The sequence below is a fragment of the Dunckerocampus dactyliophorus genome, chromosome 4, assembly GCF_027744805.1.
Source record: "Dunckerocampus dactyliophorus isolate RoL2022-P2 chromosome 4, RoL_Ddac_1.1, whole genome shotgun sequence".
NCBI lineage: Eukaryota > Metazoa > Chordata > Actinopteri > Syngnathiformes > Syngnathidae > Dunckerocampus > Dunckerocampus dactyliophorus.
The window spans coordinates 32,259,168-32,276,224 of record NC_072822.1 but is presented as its reverse complement, the minus strand read 5'-3'; the positions used below and the strand labels follow the sequence as shown (position 1 = coordinate 32,276,224).

Below are 17,057 nucleotides of genomic sequence, written 5' to 3'. Positions count from 1 at the left end.
AACTTTACCGGCACACCGGAACCGCTCCCCTCAGTGGACCTCAACACAGCAACCAATTCGGTCGTCGGAAACAACCATCGACCTGAAGCCGAAGCAGATCAAATTGCTGTTGTTCTCGTCAGCAGCCTTCCCAGCGCCATGGTAACTGCTTCCGATCTTCCTGTCTTGGAGGAAGGAAGGAAAGTAAGGAAAGCAGCGAGACCCTTGAAGAAGAACCATGACACGGCGAGCTTACCAGGAGACAAGGGAAGATGCAGAGTCATCCTCAAAACCGCAGCTCGCAAGGCCAACCTAACGGCTCTGCTCGGTGACGACACTGAACACGAACGACCGAAGAGCAATCCCACCGGTGAATACAAGAAGATCACGGAATGTCTTCAGAGGCCGGGAAAAAAGAGGACGGTGTAGAGTGTCACACGTGCTACCTACCGCCTGCATCCCGGAGAAGTCACACCTTGCATTTACGGACTGCCCAAAATTCACAAGGCGGGAGGTCCACTCAGGCCTGTTGCCAGCAGATTCGACTCTTCCACGGTCAGTATTGCCAAATACCCAGCCACCATTCTGGCCCCACTGCTTGGCAGTACCCCACCCCATGTCCACAGCTCCACAGACTTCACTAATGAGATTCAGACCCTCAGGTTATCTCCGGAAGAGACCCTGGTATGAGTCGACATCACCTCCCCGTTTACACCTATCTCCACCACTGCAGCAATAGACACTGGCAGAAGAAGGGCAACAGTAGCACTCCAGCCTCCAAGACACAAGCAACCTCACTCCAGAGCAAGTATATGATTTCCTGCAAATGTGCCTTAAGGGCACATGCTTGCAATTCCGTATGTGTTTCTACAGGCCAAGACATGGCTCTGCCGTGGGCTCACCGCTCTCAGCCATTGTGGCTATCGTGTACATGGAAGACGTGGAAAGAAAACTACGGGGATCCTGCACAGGAACTAAAGACAGCCACTGCTTCCGATGTGTGGATGACACGCGGGTTTGCCAATCTTCGGACTGTGAAGTGCGGCCGGGGATGGATGGAAGCCTCAACATTGAGGTCTACGGTAAACCTACCCGCGCTGGCCCGTTCCTACACTTGTACCGCCTTCGCACACTGGAACCCAAGCTAGGAGCTGTCAGAGCCGCAAACAACAGAGCAGAAAATAGCCCTAACCGAAGGAGCAGACACGCATTTTACAGGCTCTAACCACCTGTGGCTATCCCAAAGTGGCTCTATGTCAAATCCAGCAAAGGAAGGGCCACGACACCTGACCGCGAGAAGCAAAACAGAGGGCGGAAAGCCGCGGTCCCTTACTTGGTTGGTTTGTCGAGGAAACTCGGAAGGCTTCCACCAGACGAGACCATTTTGTCAGATTCCACCCAGCTGTCGATCACTGCGACACCCGCTGGCCCCTGGGAAGTGCGCAAGAGACCCGAGTATCAGGAGCCGGTGGAAGAGTGCAGGAGGCATGGCCGGAGAACACGCTGCTTTATGCATTGTGCTCCCTTTGTAAGGTGTTGATGCTGCTGGGAAGGCAAAGAGGGTCCACGGAGGGCGCAGACACTGTCGCAGGGCATATTTTCCACAGCGTACCGCCACCTGCTCGGGTGGCACCAAACGTAAACACTTTCATTGGTCTTTGGTGAGCATCGCACGGTATCGGGCAAAACATGCCGGATGCTGTCAAACGACCTGCGTGAAGCTGCCTTTGCTGTCAACATGAGAAGGAGAAGTGCACCGCTCCCGGAGATACTGCAATACCAGGTCGATGCGTGGAGCGGACGGCGCAAGCCCCGAGCTCAGCTCCCTGTCCCAAAAAGCAATTTAATATTTGGTCCCCAGATAGGAGACATATCAGATATTAAACTGATAAGAACAGATACTACACTTGATCTTAGCCAAAAGGCCGAGAAGCGATAGCATTGAAAGCTCAGAGGGGAGCATGTCATTTCTGACAAAACAAGCTAAAGTCCCGGTTGCACACACTGACTCACGACGACCTCAAACGTCAACACGCTGTTAGATGTAGTTACATATAGGCGCCTCTCTTGGCACATGTTAGATAGTGTGACCGGAGCAGACTTGTGGACTCGCTGTATCTTTTCACTCGGCCTTGGCTTTTCTTTTCCACACCCTTTTGCACACTCATTATCGAGCGGCTCCAAGCAGCTAAGACCACCGGGGCACACATAGAGGCATAGGACAGGAGGTAAAAGCTAGGTAAAAGACGTCTGACCAGAAGTGCCTCGGACTTGCTCCTGCACCCGCTTAGAAGACGAGTCCCCGTAGCTGTGTATCATTCTTCCTGGTGCATTCAACTGTTGAAATTGAGCTATCGTTTCCGAGACTTATTTGGAAGCACGAAAGATAACGAACCAAAGACTTTTGATGCCAAACGACAACCCCGCGCGCACATTGTAAACAATAAAAAGATGCACCTGTGTTGTTTTGCAGCCATAATATCAAACCAGTGTTTCGTGACCCATTCGTTATTGAAGCTCATGCGGTGCACGTCGGTCTATGCATGAAGCGGCAATAAACTGATTTTACTCAGCCACATCAGAATAGTCCTCGGTAAGCACACAATGGAGGCCACAGTCCAATGTGAATATGTTTGAAACAGTGACGTGGACTCAGTACTCCAGTCTCCCCGTGGAATGCCTGCAGCAACTGGACTATGCCACTTGCTGTCGCTGTCTTTGCTCAGCATGAAGCCACAAGAGTGGAATGTGCAACACAGCCTCACTCTTTGACATAACGAGAGTACTGTCCTTATTAATCCTATCGCCAGTATGAGCAACTACAAAAGTATTTCAGTGTCATTTGGCTTGTGCATGTGATCGCGGGAGAGCGCCGACGCGGCATAATACAGAACGCATTCCCATAATGCATTGCTCCGGCGTCAGAAGATTGCGTGGAAACTAGCTGCGGCACTCAAACTTCTGGCTAATGAAGTAACAACTCTGGTAACAACAATGTCACATTTCCTTTGTCTGTTGCCCTTCACTTTTGCTCTACTTTCTGACATTTGGACCGCAGAGACGGCGGCGTCAGGGGAAAGATGTGAAGGCGAGACGCCACCGGGAAGTGTCCAGAAGGCCAGAGCGTCCAAAATCACAAGGCCGGTCGTGGCTGTAGGAGGTGCCTCCGAACGTGTGGCGTCCGTCGAGCGCAAGGGCAGATGCTGAACTTGGACACAGGTCCAGTGCGTGTGTTTGTTGTGAAGCAGCCGATGACACCACCACTTAGCATGCTGCGTGTGTGAGAGTCTCGTCTGAGTGAGACTCGTCCAACTCATACTTACCTGGCAGGGGAGATACCATGATCAAGAAGGTGGTTCACCCAGGGCGAGGCTCAGCCATTGCACATGGGTTGAGCTGACCCCTGCGAATTCCCCAAATGTGGGAATCTCGACTGCATAATTTGTGATAGTGGGGGACTGCGTTCGCGCTCTCCCCTGATGGCGTGTTTAAAACAACTTGCAGGTGCAGTCTTGCGCAAAGCTTCTGGGCTTGCGGCCACATCCCCGTTTGCGCAAGAGCGGGGAATGACGAGCCCAGAACTTCCAACGCCTACTGGGAAGGTCTGTACGACCACGGATGACAACCACCCAGCAATAAGGCTCGCCTGCACTCAGGCGGGAAAAGTGAAATAAGAATTTCTCCAGTAGCATTCTCACCCGGACAGAGAAAGCTGTGTCGGCCAAGTGAACTCAACTTTACCGGCACACCGGAACCGCTCCCCACAGTGGACCTCAACACAGCAACCAATTCGGTCGTCGGAAACAACCATCGACCTGAAGCCGAAGCAGATCAAATTGCTGTCGTTCTCGTCAGCAGCCTTCCCAGCGCCATGGTAACTGCTTCCGATCTTCCTGTCTTGGAGGAAGGAAGGAAAGTAAGGAAAGCAGCGAGACCCTTGAAGAAGAACCATGACACGGCGAGCTTACCAGGAGACAAGGGAAGATGCAGAGTCATCCTCAAAACCGCAGCTCGCAAGGCCAACCTAACGGCTCTGCTCGGTGACGACACTGAACACGAACGACTGAAGAGCAATCCCACCGGTGAATACAAGAAGATCACGGAATGTCTTCAGAGGCCGGGAAAAAAGAGGACGGTGTAGAGTGTCACACGTGCTACCTACCGCCTGCATCCCGGAGAAGTCACACCTTGCATTTACGGACTGCCCAAAATTCACAAGGCGGGAGGTCCACTCAGGCCTGTTGCCAGCAGATTCGACTCTTCCACGGTCAGTATTGCCAAATACCCAGCCACCATTCTGGCCCCACTGCTTGGCAGTACCCCACCCCATGTCCACAGCTCCACAGACTTCACTAATGAGATTCAGACCCTCAGGTTATCTCCGGAAGAGACCCTGGTATGAGTCGACATCACCTCCCCGTTTACACCTATCTCCACCACTGCAGCAATAGACACTGGCAGAAGAAGGGCAACAGTAGCACTCCAGCCTCCAAGACACAAGCAACCTCACTCCAGAGCAAGTATATGATTTCCTGCAAATGTGCCTTAAGGGCACATGCTTGCAATTCCGTATGTGTTTCTACAGGCCAAGACATGGCTCTGCCGTGGGCTCACCGCTCTCAGCCATTGTGGCTATCGTGTACATGGAAGACGTGGAAAGAAAACTACGGGGATCCTGCACAGGAACTAAAGACAGCCACTGCTTCCGATGTGTGGATGACACGCGGGTTTGCCAATCTTCGGACTGTGAAGTGCGGCCGGGGATGGATGGAAGCCTCAACATTGAGGTCTACGGTAAACCTACCCGCGCTGGCCCGTTCCTACACTTGTACCGCCTTCGCACACTGGAACCCAAGCTAGGAGCTGTCAGAGCCGCAAACAACAGAGCAGAAAATAGCCCTAACCGAAGGAGCAGACACGCATTTTACAGGCTCTAACCACCTGTGGCTATCCCAAAGTGGCTCTATGTCAAATCCAGCAAAGGAAGGGCCACGACACCTGACCGCGAGAAGCAAAACAGAGGGCGGAAAGCCGCGGTCCCTTACTTGGTTGGTTTGTCGAGGAAACTCGGAAGGCTTCCACCAGACGAGACCATTTTGTCAGATTCCACCCAGCTGTCGATCACTGCGACACCCGCTGGCCCCTGGGAAGTGCGCAAGAGACCCGAGTATCAGGAGCCGGTGGAAGAGTGCAGGAGGCATGGCCGGAGAACACGCTGCTTTATGCATTGTGCTCCCTTTGTAAGGTGTTGATGCTGCTGGGAAGGCAAAGAGGGTCCACGGAGGGCGCAGACACTGTCGCAGGGCATATTTTCCACAGCGTACCGCCACCTGCTCGGGTGGCACCAAACGTAAACACTTTCATTGGTCTTTGGTGAGCATCGCACGGTATCGGGCAAAACATGCCGGATGCTGTCAAACGACCTGCGTGAAGCTGCCTTTGCTGTCAACATGAGAAGGAGAAGTGCACCGCTCCCGGAGATACTGCAATACCAGGTCGATGCGTGGAGCGGACGGCGCAAGCCCCGAGCTCAGCTCCCTGTCCCAAAAAGCAATTTAATATTTGGTCCCCAGATAGGAGACATATCAGATATTAAACTGATAAGAACAGATTTTTTTTTTTTTTTAACATGTTTATTGTCACTGTTACAAAAAATTTACCACATTTCAAAACATTTTTTAAAGATGCCTTTTAAAATTCAATTATTTACAACACCAATAATTTAAGTAAAAATAAAATCAGTAAAAATTCTGTAAAATTAAAAGTGTTGCAGGCAGCAAAATGTGTAAAATTTATACAGACCATTTTAAAAAGTCATAATAAGCTTCAGTGTCGTCTGTTGCACAGGAGTGCAGTGAGTCCTTATCAATAGTGAGTTCACCCCACTCTCCCAGACAGTAATTCTCCAGGACGCTGCCAGGACGTCCCGAGGCCCTCATCCTTCTTCATTTCTCCCTCCTTCCTCTCCCGGAGAGCCAGGCCGTCGTTGCCGAGACCTTTGCTGTGAAGCTCCGGGTGCCACCTCCGGGTGGGCACAGACGACTCTTCTTTGTGACTGTGTCCTTGGCCCGCCGCTTGCAGCTGTCAGAGTCGCTGCAGCCATTCGGATCACAGCCACGGGGGGGGTCTGTCTGTGCCTCCTTACCAGCAAGTTGCGGGAGGTCCAGATGGCGTCTTTGATAGCGGCGAGGGCGAGCCACTGCTTTTCAAACTCCTTGCAGTTTAACTTCTGGTGGCTCGCCCCATAGAGCACGAGCTGTGCGTTTAGGACCTCCCTTGCTGGCAAGTCCGGGAAATTTAGGTCGCCGGCTGTCGCCCACAGGTCTCTGGCAGCACTGCACTCCCAGAGGAGATGCCGCACCGTCTCAGGGGCACCACAACCCGGTCGGGGACAAGTTGAGTTTGCTGCCATTCCTCGGGAGTGCATAACGGACCTGACTGGGAGGACCTCGTGGGCCACCATCCATGCCAGGTCCCGAAGTCTGTTTGGGAGAGCCGGGTGGTTGACGTTGCGCCAAACATCTGTGGGCTCGCCGAGTGCGAGCCCGCGCACTGGACTCACTGGATCCCGCTCCTGCACAACAGAAACGACAGAGCGATGATTTTTTAAAACGTCAAAAGTTTCTTTTTCCAGATTAAAATGTCTTAAAAAGGTCCTTATAAAAGCATATGCTGGTGGTAAATTAAAGGAAACAGGTACAGTTTGATCTAAGGGGATCAGTTTGAGCCGTCTTAAGTAGGAGCCCATCCAGTATCGTGCCAGCGCTTTTGTTTTGGTATTACTGGATGGGCTCATCGCACTCATCAGGTGTAGGGACGTGTATCTCGCTCCAAGGAATATTTGGAGGTCTGGCACTCCTTTTCCTCCTTTTCCTTTTGATTTTTTCATGACTTCTCTCCTCACTCTCTCCCACTTGGAGCCCCAAAGGAAGTAAAAAATGGCTCGGTCCAGGTCTACAAGAACGTTTCTTTTGGGGGTAAAAACAGAGCTGATCAATAAAAGCAAAGGTAAAATCACAGCTTTTATGATTAAAACCTTTCCTTCCAGGGTCAGCTGTCTCAGTCCCCAAAACCCCAGTCTTTGCCTAACTTTCCCTACCACGTCGCCCCAATTTGTTTCACCTCCCCCGTCCTTGCCAAATTTAATTCCCAGTATTTTTTGGTCAGTCTGTGTCACAGTCAGGGGAAGTCCCGTCTTCTCCGATTCCGTCCAGGGTCCATAAAACTGGGCTTGGGTCTTTTCTCTATTGAGTTTTGACCCAGAGGCCCGTCCATAAAAGTCAGTCAGGTCCAGTGCTCTTTTAACAGATAAAATATCCGTGCATAAAATGTTAAAATCGTCCATATATAAAATACATTTTGGTACGAGTCCCCCTGGAATAGTCGCCCCTTTAATCCATCTGTCCCTTCTCAAAATCTGTGCCAGAGGTTCTATACATAAAACATACAGGAGGGCAGATAACGGGCATCCCTGACGGACACCGCAGTTAATTTGGACTGCTTTTGTCAGATTCCCGTTAACCACAAATTTGCTGGTAATATCCCGGTACAGCAGTCCCACCCACGCTACGAATCTTTCCGGAAAACCCATTCTTTGCAGTACCCTAAAAAGGTACTGGTGCGAGACCCGATCAAAGGCTTTCTCAAAGTCTAAATTTAGGACTACTAACCGAATGTTTCTGTCTCTCGCAAGACAGATGGTGTCACGAATCAGCATGAGGCTGTCTGTGATCTTCCTCCCTGGGATGGCACAGGTTTGATCCGGGTCAATCAAGTCATCTAAAAACATGGACATACGTGTCGCTAAAAGTTTACTAAAAATTTTGCAGTCACAGTTTAAAAGGGTAATAGGTCTCCAATTTTTAAGATCGGTCTTGTCTTTTGTCTTATAAAGGAGTGTCACTATCCCTACTCTAAAACTGTCAGGTAGTCGGCTACTTTGTTCAAATTCCTTAAAAACAGCGAGTAACTCTGGTGCTAAAATATCCCAAAAAGTTAAATAAAATTCCAAGGGGAGCCCATCCTCACCTGGGGACTTCCCCTTCTTAAAAGCCACGACGCATTTATTTAACTCTTTGAGAGTAAAATCCTGTTTTAAAAGCACATTTTCGCTCACTGATTTTTCAATAAAACCTAAAACTTCTAAAATAGCTTCAGGCTTTGTATTTTTAGTTGCATAGAGTTCTTGATAAAAGCGTTCTATTGTTTCATTTATTTCAGTTGTTGTTTCCACTATGCGCCCTTCTTTATTTTGTAATTTTAAAATACCTCCTGGCTTGCTTAGGATTTTTTTAAAGAAATAGCGGGTGCATTTTTCCCCTTCTTCTATTTCTTTTTCCTTGCTCCTTAAGATAACACCTTTACTTTTGATTTTTGCTAGAGTAGCCATTTCATTTTTTACCTGCTTGATTTCTTCCTTGAAATTCAGCCCTTTTAGTGTTAAGTTAAAATAACGTTGTAAGCGTTTTTGCAGTCCTATCATGTATCTTTTTTCTTTGTAAGATTTTTTCCGTCCTGCTTGTTGAAAGAAAAGCCGGGTCCTTAACTTCACCATTTCCCACCACTGTGCTCGTGAAACATGCAAGTCTTGAAGGGTCTGCCAGTCCTTGAACCGCTCCCTGTACTGACTGACCAAGTCTTGATCTTCCAGCAGGGAGCAATTCAGTTTCCACGGACCTCTTCCCACTACCACACCCGAGGGGAGTGAGAGAGTGCAGGAGAGAATCAGGTGATCAGAGAAAAAGACAGGGGTCAATCTAGCATCAGTAGGTGGCCAATCCCGTGTGAATATGTAATCTATGCGAGAGGCTCTGGTGCTGTCGCCACTGAACCAGGTGAAGCCCTCCTCTCTAGGATGCATGGCTTTATAACAATCGTGCAGTTTGAAATCCCTACTCATGGCTTGTAATAAAACCGATGTTTTATCAACTTTAAAATCTTCTCCCGCCCCCCTTCTGTCTTTCCTGCTTAAAATGCAATTAAAATCCCCCCCCACCACTATAGGTACCCGGCCTAACATGTGGGACTGCAAGTTTTCTAAAAAATCATACCTTTCATTTTTTTCGTTAAAACCATAAATATTTAAGAGGTTAAAATCCTGTCCCATAAAAGTCAAGTGTGCTGATAGTGCTCGTCCCTCTCTCACCACGGTGCTCCCCTTCACCGTAACGTGGGGGTTGTTGATTAAAATGGCCACTCCGTCATTTTTGTTCTCATTTGACCCGCTCCATAAGGATGTTTGTGGCCACATTTCCTCCCACTGTTTGTAGCTTTTTAAAAAGGGTAAACCACATTCTTGTAATAGAAACACATCTGACTTAAAAGTTTGAAGGAAGGATAAAACACTCTGAGCTCTAACTTTCGACTTCACACTTCTCACATTGATGGTGGAGAAGGTGAGAGTCACAAGTATGATTTTTTTTTTTTTTTTTTTTTTTTTTTAAAACCAATAAACAACTAAAAGGGCCTAAAAAAAATAAATAAATGAATAAAAAAACAACTTAAAATTTAAACTGTGACTAAGAAATATCTTGTGAATGAAGCTCCTCCTTCACTCCAGTTGGTGAGGGCTGGAGGGGGAGGGGCTCCCTTCCCTGTCGGCGTCTGGGTGTCGGTCTTTCCTGGAGTCTATCATTCAAAGTCCTCTTCGCCCTTGGGGTTGACTGCAAAACGATATTTAAAAAGGACAGTTCATTTGGTGAGCCTGAGGGGAAGACCCGCGGCTCCTCCATAGAACTGTCTGAGAGGACCTCTGGCCTTCCCCTCTTTTCTGATAATAGAGAAGAGTCAGAAGACAGCTCTGAAGCAAGTCTTTTGGCCTTTTGGGCATTTGGAATGGTGTCTTCTTCCACACTCTCTGATATTTCTTGGCTGCTGTCCAGGTGAGTGCACCCCTCACTTGGCAACAGGCCACTTTGAGTCGTGGTTTCCTGGGCTTCTGTAGGCTCCGCCCTCTCTCCCGCCTCACCTGATTCCTCTCCTCCAATCACAGGTTTTGGCGGGAGATTTGAATTTTCAACAGTTTCAGAGGCCTTTTGGGCCCTCACATTTTCCTCTCCTATTTCCTCATTTTGTTTTCCTTTCCCAGCCTTCAGCTTGTTGGCAAATGATTTTGGGCAGTCTCTGAAGAGATGATTTGAATCTCCACAGAGGTTGCACCTTCTGCCATTGGTACATTGTTCAAAAGTGTGACCAATTTCTCTACATTTTCGACACACAGTCTGCTGACATGCCTCTGCCAGGTGCCCGTGCTCTCCACACTTGCGGCAGAGCTTGGGCTGACCCTGGTAGTGTATGTAGCCTCGGTTTTCTCCCAGAACTATCATCGATGGGAGATGTTTCAGGCCCTGGAAGCCCTGAGGGTCCTGCCATTGTTGGATGGGGACCCTCCAGGCACAATTCCAGATGCCGTCTTCGTCTCTCACCTTCATAGCCTGGCCTTTAACCGTGCAATATCTTCCCAGCCAAAAACAAATGTCGTCTGCGGTCACTGTCTCATTAAACATTCGGACAATAACAGTTTTAGCAGCATTGTCAGTCAGTTTTTCCACATTGAACACAGACAACTGGGGTTTAGCATCCTCATACCTTTGCCAAAAATCTCTCAGAGTTGCAGCAGACTGAAAACTTACATCAAAGCCTTTGTGAAAAGGCAGTGTCAAAATGCAATTCAGATCTTCCGGTTTGAATTTCAGGGTCTGTTGGATGATTTTCCGGGAAAAGTCCAATCTGGACATTCCAACTTCTTCACCATCCACTTGCTTGAGTGTAAAACGCACGCTGTGGTGCCTCCGCATACCGGCATGGCTAGCCGACATGATGGAGGCACCACCAGCTAAAATGAAAAAAGTATGCAATAAATACAATTAAAACAACAGATAAATAACTAAAAACCAATTAGAAAAAATTTACTTACCTTTAGTTGCTGTGAAAACAATAAAGTTATAATGCACTGTAAAGTGCCAAGAATGTCCTCCCAATGACTGGTAGAATCCTATGCCACAAAAGCATACAATTCCCCACCCGTAGGAGGTGACCGCAGTCTTAGCCAAAAGGCCGAGAAGCGATAGCATTGAAAGCTCAGAGGGGAGCATGTCATTTCTGACAAAACAAGCTAAAGTCCCGGTTGCACACACTGACTCACGACGACCTCAAACGTCAACACGCTGTTAGATGTAGTTACATATAGGCGCCTCTCTTGGCACATGTTAGATAGTGTGACCGGAGCAGACTTGTGGACTCGCTGTATCTTTTCACTCGGCCTTGGCTTTTCTTTTCCACACCCTTTTGCACACTCATTATCGAGCGGCTCCAAGCAGCTAAGACCACCGGGGCACACATAGAGGCATAGGACAGGAGGTAAAAGCTAGGTAAAAGACGTCTGACCAGAAGTGCCTCGGACTTGCTCCTGCACCCGCTTAGAAGACGAGTCCCCGCAGCTGTGTATCATTCTTCCTGGTGCATTCAACTGTTGAAATTGAGCTATCGTTTCCGAGACTTATTTGGAAGCACGAAAGATAACGAACCAAAGACTTTTGATGCCAAACGACAACCCCGCGCGCACATTGTAAACAATAAAAAGATGCACCTGTGTTGTTTTGCAGCCATAATATCAAACCAGTGTTTCGTGACCCATTCGTTATTGAAGCTCATGCGGTGCACGTCGGTCTATGCATGAAGCGGCAATAAACTGATTTTACTCAGCCACATCAGAATAGTCCTCGGTAAGCACACAATGGAGGCCACAGTCCAATGTGAATATGTTTGAAACAGTGACGTGGACTCAGTACTCCAGTCTCCCCGTGGAATGCCTGCAGCAACTGGACTATGCCACTTGCTGTCGCTGTCTTTGCTCAGCATGAAGCCACAAGAGTGGAATGTGCAACACAGCCTCACTCTTTGACATAACGAGAGTACTGTCCTTATTAATCCTATCGCCAGTATGAGCAACTACAAAAGTATTTCAGTGTCATTTGGCTTGTGCATGTGATCGCGGGAGAGCGCCGACGCGGCATAATACAGAACGCATTCCCATAATGCATTGCTCCGGCGTCAGAAGATTGCGTGGAAACTAGCTGCGGCACTCAAACTTCTGGCTAATGAAGTAACAACTCTGGTAACAACAATGTCACATTTCCTTTGTCTGTTGCCCTTCACTTTTGCTCTACTTTCTGACATTTGGACCGCAGAGACGGCGGCGTCAGGGGAAAGATGTGAAGGCGAGACGCCACCGGGAAGTGTCCAGAAGGCCAGAGCGTCCAAAATCACAAGGCCGGTCGTGGCTGTAGGAGGTGCCTCCGAACGTGTGGCGTCCGTCGAGCGCAAGGGCAGATGCTGAACTTGGACACAGGTCCAGTGCGTGTGTTTGTTGTGAAGCAGCCGATGACACCACCACTTAGCATGCTGCGTGTGTGAGAGTCTCGTCTGAGTGAGACTCGTCCAACTCATACTTACCTGGCAGGGGAGATACCATGATCAAGAAGGTGGTTCACCCAGGGCGAGGCTCAGCCATTGCACATGGGTTGAGCTGACCCCTGCGAATTCCCCAAATGTGGGAATCTCGACTGCATAATTTGTGATAGTGGGGGACTGCGTTCGCGCTCTCCCCTGATGGCGTGTTTAAAACAACTTGCAGGTGCAGTCTTGCGCAAAGCTTCTGGGCTTGCGGCCACATCCCCGTTTGCGCAAGAGCGGGGAATGACGAGCCCAGAACTTCCAACGCCTACTGGGAAGGTCTGTACGACCACGGATGACAACCACCCAGCAATAAGGCTCGCCTGCACTCAGGCGGGAAAAGTGAAATAAGAATTTCTCCAGTAGCATTCTCACCCGGACAGAGAAAGCTGTGTCGGCCAAGTGAACTCAACTTTACCGGCACACCGGAACCGCTCCCCACAGTGGACCTCAACACAGCAACCAATTCGGTCGTCGGAAACAACCATCGACCTGAAGCCGAAGCAGATCAAATTGCTGTCGTTCTCGTCAGCAGCCTTCCCAGCGCCATGGTAACTGCTTCCGATCTTCCTGTCTTGGAGGAAGGAAGGAAAGTAAGGAAAGCAGCGAGACCCTTGAAGAAGAACCATGACACGGCGAGCTTACCAGGAGACAAGGGAAGATGCAGAGTCATCCTCAAAACCGCAGCTCGCAAGGCCAACCTAACGGCTCTGCTCGGTGACGACACTGAACACGAACGACCGAAGAGCAATCCCACCGGTGAATACAAGAAGATCACGGAATGTCTTCAGAGGCCGGGAAAAAAGAGGACGGTGTAGAGTGTCACACGTGCTACCTACCGCCTGCATCCCGGAGAAGTCACACCTTGCATTTACGGACTGCCCAAAATTCACAAGGCGGGAGGTCCACTCAGGCCTGTTGTTGCCAGCAGATTCGACTCTTCCACGGTCAGTATTGCCAAATACCCAGCCACCATTCTGGCCCCACTGCTTGGCAGTACCCCACCCCATGTCCACAGCTCCACAGACTTCACTAATGAGATTCAGACCCTCAGGTTATCTCCGGAAGAGACCCTGGTATGAGTCGACATCACCTCCCCGTTTACACCTATCTCCACCACTGCAGCAATAGACACTGGCAGAAGAAGGGCAACAGTAGCACTCCAGCCTCCAAGACACAAGCAACCTCACTCCAGAGCAAGTATATGATTTCCTGCAAATGTGCCTTAAGGGCACATGCTTGCAATTCCGTATGTGTTTCTACAGGCCAAGACATGGCTCTGCCGTGGGCTCACCGCTCTCAGCCATTGTGGCTATCGTGTACATGGAAGACGTGGAAAGAAAACTACGGGGATCCTGCACAGGAACTAAAGACAGCCACTGCTTCCGATGTGTGGATGACACGCGGGTTTGCCAATCTTCGGACTGTGAAGTGCGGCCGGGGATGGATGGAAGCCTCAACATTGAGGTCTACGGTAAACCTACCCGCGCTGGCCCGTTCCTACACTTGTACCGCCTTCGCACACTGGAACCCAAGCTAGGAGCTGTCAGAGCCGCAAACAACAGAGCAGAAAATAGCCCTAACCGAAGGAGCAGACACGCATTTTACAGGCTCTAACCACCTGTGGCTATCCCAAAGTGGCTCTATGTCAAATCCAGCAAAGGAAGGGCCACGACACCTGACCGCGAGAAGCAAAACAGAGGGCGGAAAGCCGCGGTCCCTTACTTGGTTGGTTTGTCGAGGAAACTCGGAAGGCTTCCACCAGACGAGACCATTTTGTCAGATTCCACCCAGCTGTCGATCACTGCGACACCCGCTGGCCCCTGGGAAGTGCGCAAGAGACCCGAGTATCAGGAGCCGGTGGAAGAGTGCAGGAGGCATGGCCGGAGAACACGCTGCTTTATGCATTGTGCTCCCTTTGTAAGGTGTTGATGCTGCTGGGAAGGCAAAGAGGGTCCACGGAGGGCGCAGACACTGTCGCAGGGCATATTTTCCACAGCGTACCACCACCTGCTCGGGTGGCACCAAACGTAAACACTTTCATTGGTCTTTGGTGAGCATCGCACGGTATCGGGCAAAACATGCCGGATGCTGTCAAACGACCTGCGTGAAGCTGCCTTTGCTGTCAACATGAGAAGGAGAAGTGCACCGCTCCCGGAGATACTGCAATACCAGGTCGATGCGTGGAGCGGACGGCGCAAGCCCCGAGCTCAGCTCCCTGTCCCAAAAAGCAATTTAATATTTGGTCCCCAGATAGGAGACATATCAGATATTAAACTGATAAGAACAGATACTACACTTGATCTTAGCCAAAAGGCCGAGAAGCGATAGCATTGAAAGCTCAGAGGGGAGCATGTCATTTCTGACAAAACAAGCTAAAGTCCCGGTTGCACACACTGACTCACGACGACCTCAAACGTCAACACGCTGTTAGATGTAGTTACATATAGGCGCCTCTCTTGGCACATGTTAGATAGTGTGACCGGAGCAGACTTGTGGACTCGCTGTATCTTTTCACTCGGCCTTGGCTTTTCTTTTCCACACCCTTTTGCACACTCATTATCGAGCGGCTCCAAGCAGCTAAGACCACCGGGGCACACATAGAGGCATAGGACAGGAGGTAAAAGCTAGGTAAAAGACGTCTGACCAGAAGTGCCTCGGACTTGCTCCTGCACCCGCTTAGAAGACGAGTCCCCGTAGCTGTGTATCATTCTTCCTGGTGCATTCAACTGTTGAAATTGAGCTATCGTTTCCGAGACTTATTTGGAAGCACGAAAGATAACGAACCAAAGACTTTTGATGCCAAACGACAACCCCGCGCGCACATTGTAAACAATAAAAAGATGCACCTGTGTTGTTTTGCAGCCATAATATCAAACCAGTGTTTCGTGACCCATTCGTTATTGAAGCTCATGCGGTGCACGTCGGTCTATGCATGAAGCGGCAATAAACTGATTTTACTCAGCCACATCAGAATAGTCCTCGGTAAGCACACAATGGAGGCCACAGTCCAATGTGAATATGTTTGAAACAGTGACGTGGACTCAGTACTCCAGTCTCCCCGTGGAATGCCTGCAGCAACTGGACTATGCCACTTGCTGTCGCTGTCTTTGCTCAGCATGAAGCCACAAGAGTGGAATGTGCAACACAGCCTCACTCTTTGACATAACGAGAGTACTGTCCTTATTAATCCTATCGCCAGTATGAGCAACTACAAAAGTATTTCAGTGTCATTTGGCTTGTGCATGTGATCGCGGGAGAGCGCCGACGCGGCATAATACAGAACGCATTCCCATAATGCATTGCTCCGGCGTCAGAAGATTGCGTGGAAACTAGCTGCGGCACTCAAACTTCTGGCTAATGAAGTAACAACTCTGGTAACAACAATGTCACATTTCCTTTGTCTGTTGCCCTTCACTTTTGCTCTACTTTCTGACATTTGGACCGCAGAGACGGCGGCGTCAGGGGAAAGATGTGAAGGCGAGACGCCACCGGGAAGTGTCCAGAAGGCCAGAGCGTCCAAAATCACAAGGCCGGTCGTGGCTGTAGGAGGTGCCTCCGAACGTGTGGCGTCCGTCGAGCGCAAGGGCAGATGCTGAACTTGGACACAGGTCCAGTGCGTGTGTTTGTTGTGAAGCAGCCGATGACACCACCACTTAGCATGCTGCGTGTGTGAGAGTCTCGTCTGAGTGAGACTCGTCCAACTCATACTTACCTGGCAGGGGAGATACCATGATCAAGAAGGTGGTTCACCCAGGGCGAGGCTCAGCCATTGCACATGGGTTGAGCTGACCCCTGCGAATTCCCCAAATGTGGGAATCTCGACTGCATAATTTGCGATAGTGGGGGACTGCGTTCGCGCTCTCCCCTGATGGCGTGTTTAAAACAACTTGCAGGTGCAGTCTTGCGCAAAGCTTCTGGGCTTGCGGCCACATCCCCGTTTGCGCAAGAGCGGGGAATGACGAGCCCAGAACTTCCAACGCCTACTGGGAAGGTCTGTACGACCACGGATGACAACCACCCAGCAATAAGGCTCGCCTGCACTCAGGCGGGAAAAGTGAAATAAGAATTTCTCCAGTAGCATTCTCACCCGGACAGAGAAAGCTGTGTCGGCCAAGTGAACTCAACTTTACCGGCACACCGGAACCGCTCCCCACAGTGGACCTCAACACAGCAACCAATTCGGTCGTCGGAAACAACCATCGACCTGAAGCCGAAGCAGATCAAATTGCTGTCGTTCTCGTCAGCAGCCTTCCCAGCGCCATGGTAACTGCTTCCGATCTTCCTGTCTTGGAGGAAGGAAGGAAAGTAAGGAAAGCAGCGAGACCCTTGAAGAAGAACCATGACACGGCGAGCTTACCAGGAGACAAGGGAAGATGCAGAGTCATCCTCAAAACCGCAGCTCGCAAGGCCAACCTAACGGCTCTGCTCGGTGACGACACTGAACACGAACGACTGAAGAGCAATCCCACCGGTGAATACAAGAAGATCACGGAATGTCTTCAGAGGCCGGGAAAAAAGAGGACGGTGTAGAGTGTCACACGTGCTACCTACCGCCTGCATCCCGGAGAAGTCACACCTTGCATTTACGGACTGCCCAAAATTCACAAGGCGGGAGGTCCACT

The 17,057-nt window shown here is 49.9% G+C and overlaps 6 non-coding genes across 6 annotated transcripts; 3 read left to right on the top strand and 3 right to left on the bottom strand.

The window, feature by feature from the left end:
- Positions 1–1,725: 1,725 nt before the first annotated feature.
- LOC129180591 (U2 spliceosomal RNA) lies at positions 1,726–1,916 on the bottom strand. Its single transcript, XR_008570219.1, has one exon. It is a non-coding gene; the product is annotated as a U2 spliceosomal RNA (small nuclear RNA).
- A 1,378-nt stretch (positions 1,917–3,294) lies between these two features.
- LOC129180685 (U1 spliceosomal RNA) lies at positions 3,295–3,458 on the top strand. Its single transcript, XR_008570281.1, has one exon. It is a non-coding gene; the product is annotated as a U1 spliceosomal RNA (small nuclear RNA).
- A 1,979-nt stretch (positions 3,459–5,437) lies between these two features.
- On the bottom strand, positions 5,438–5,637 carry LOC129180636 (U2 spliceosomal RNA). Its single transcript, XR_008570260.1, has one exon. It is a non-coding gene; the product is annotated as a U2 spliceosomal RNA (small nuclear RNA).
- Positions 5,638–12,424: 6,787 nt separating this feature from the next.
- LOC129180683 (U1 spliceosomal RNA) lies at positions 12,425–12,588 on the top strand. The gene has a single exon (XR_008570279.1). It is a non-coding gene; the product is annotated as a U1 spliceosomal RNA (small nuclear RNA).
- Positions 12,589–14,570: 1,982 nt separating this feature from the next.
- On the bottom strand, positions 14,571–14,761 carry LOC129180590 (U2 spliceosomal RNA). The gene has a single exon (XR_008570218.1). It is a non-coding gene; the product is annotated as a U2 spliceosomal RNA (small nuclear RNA).
- Positions 14,762–16,139: 1,378 nt separating this feature from the next.
- On the top strand, positions 16,140–16,303 carry LOC129180538 (U1 spliceosomal RNA). The gene has a single exon (XR_008570170.1). It is a non-coding gene; the product is annotated as a U1 spliceosomal RNA (small nuclear RNA).
- The last annotated feature ends 754 nt before the right edge of the window (positions 16,304–17,057 follow it).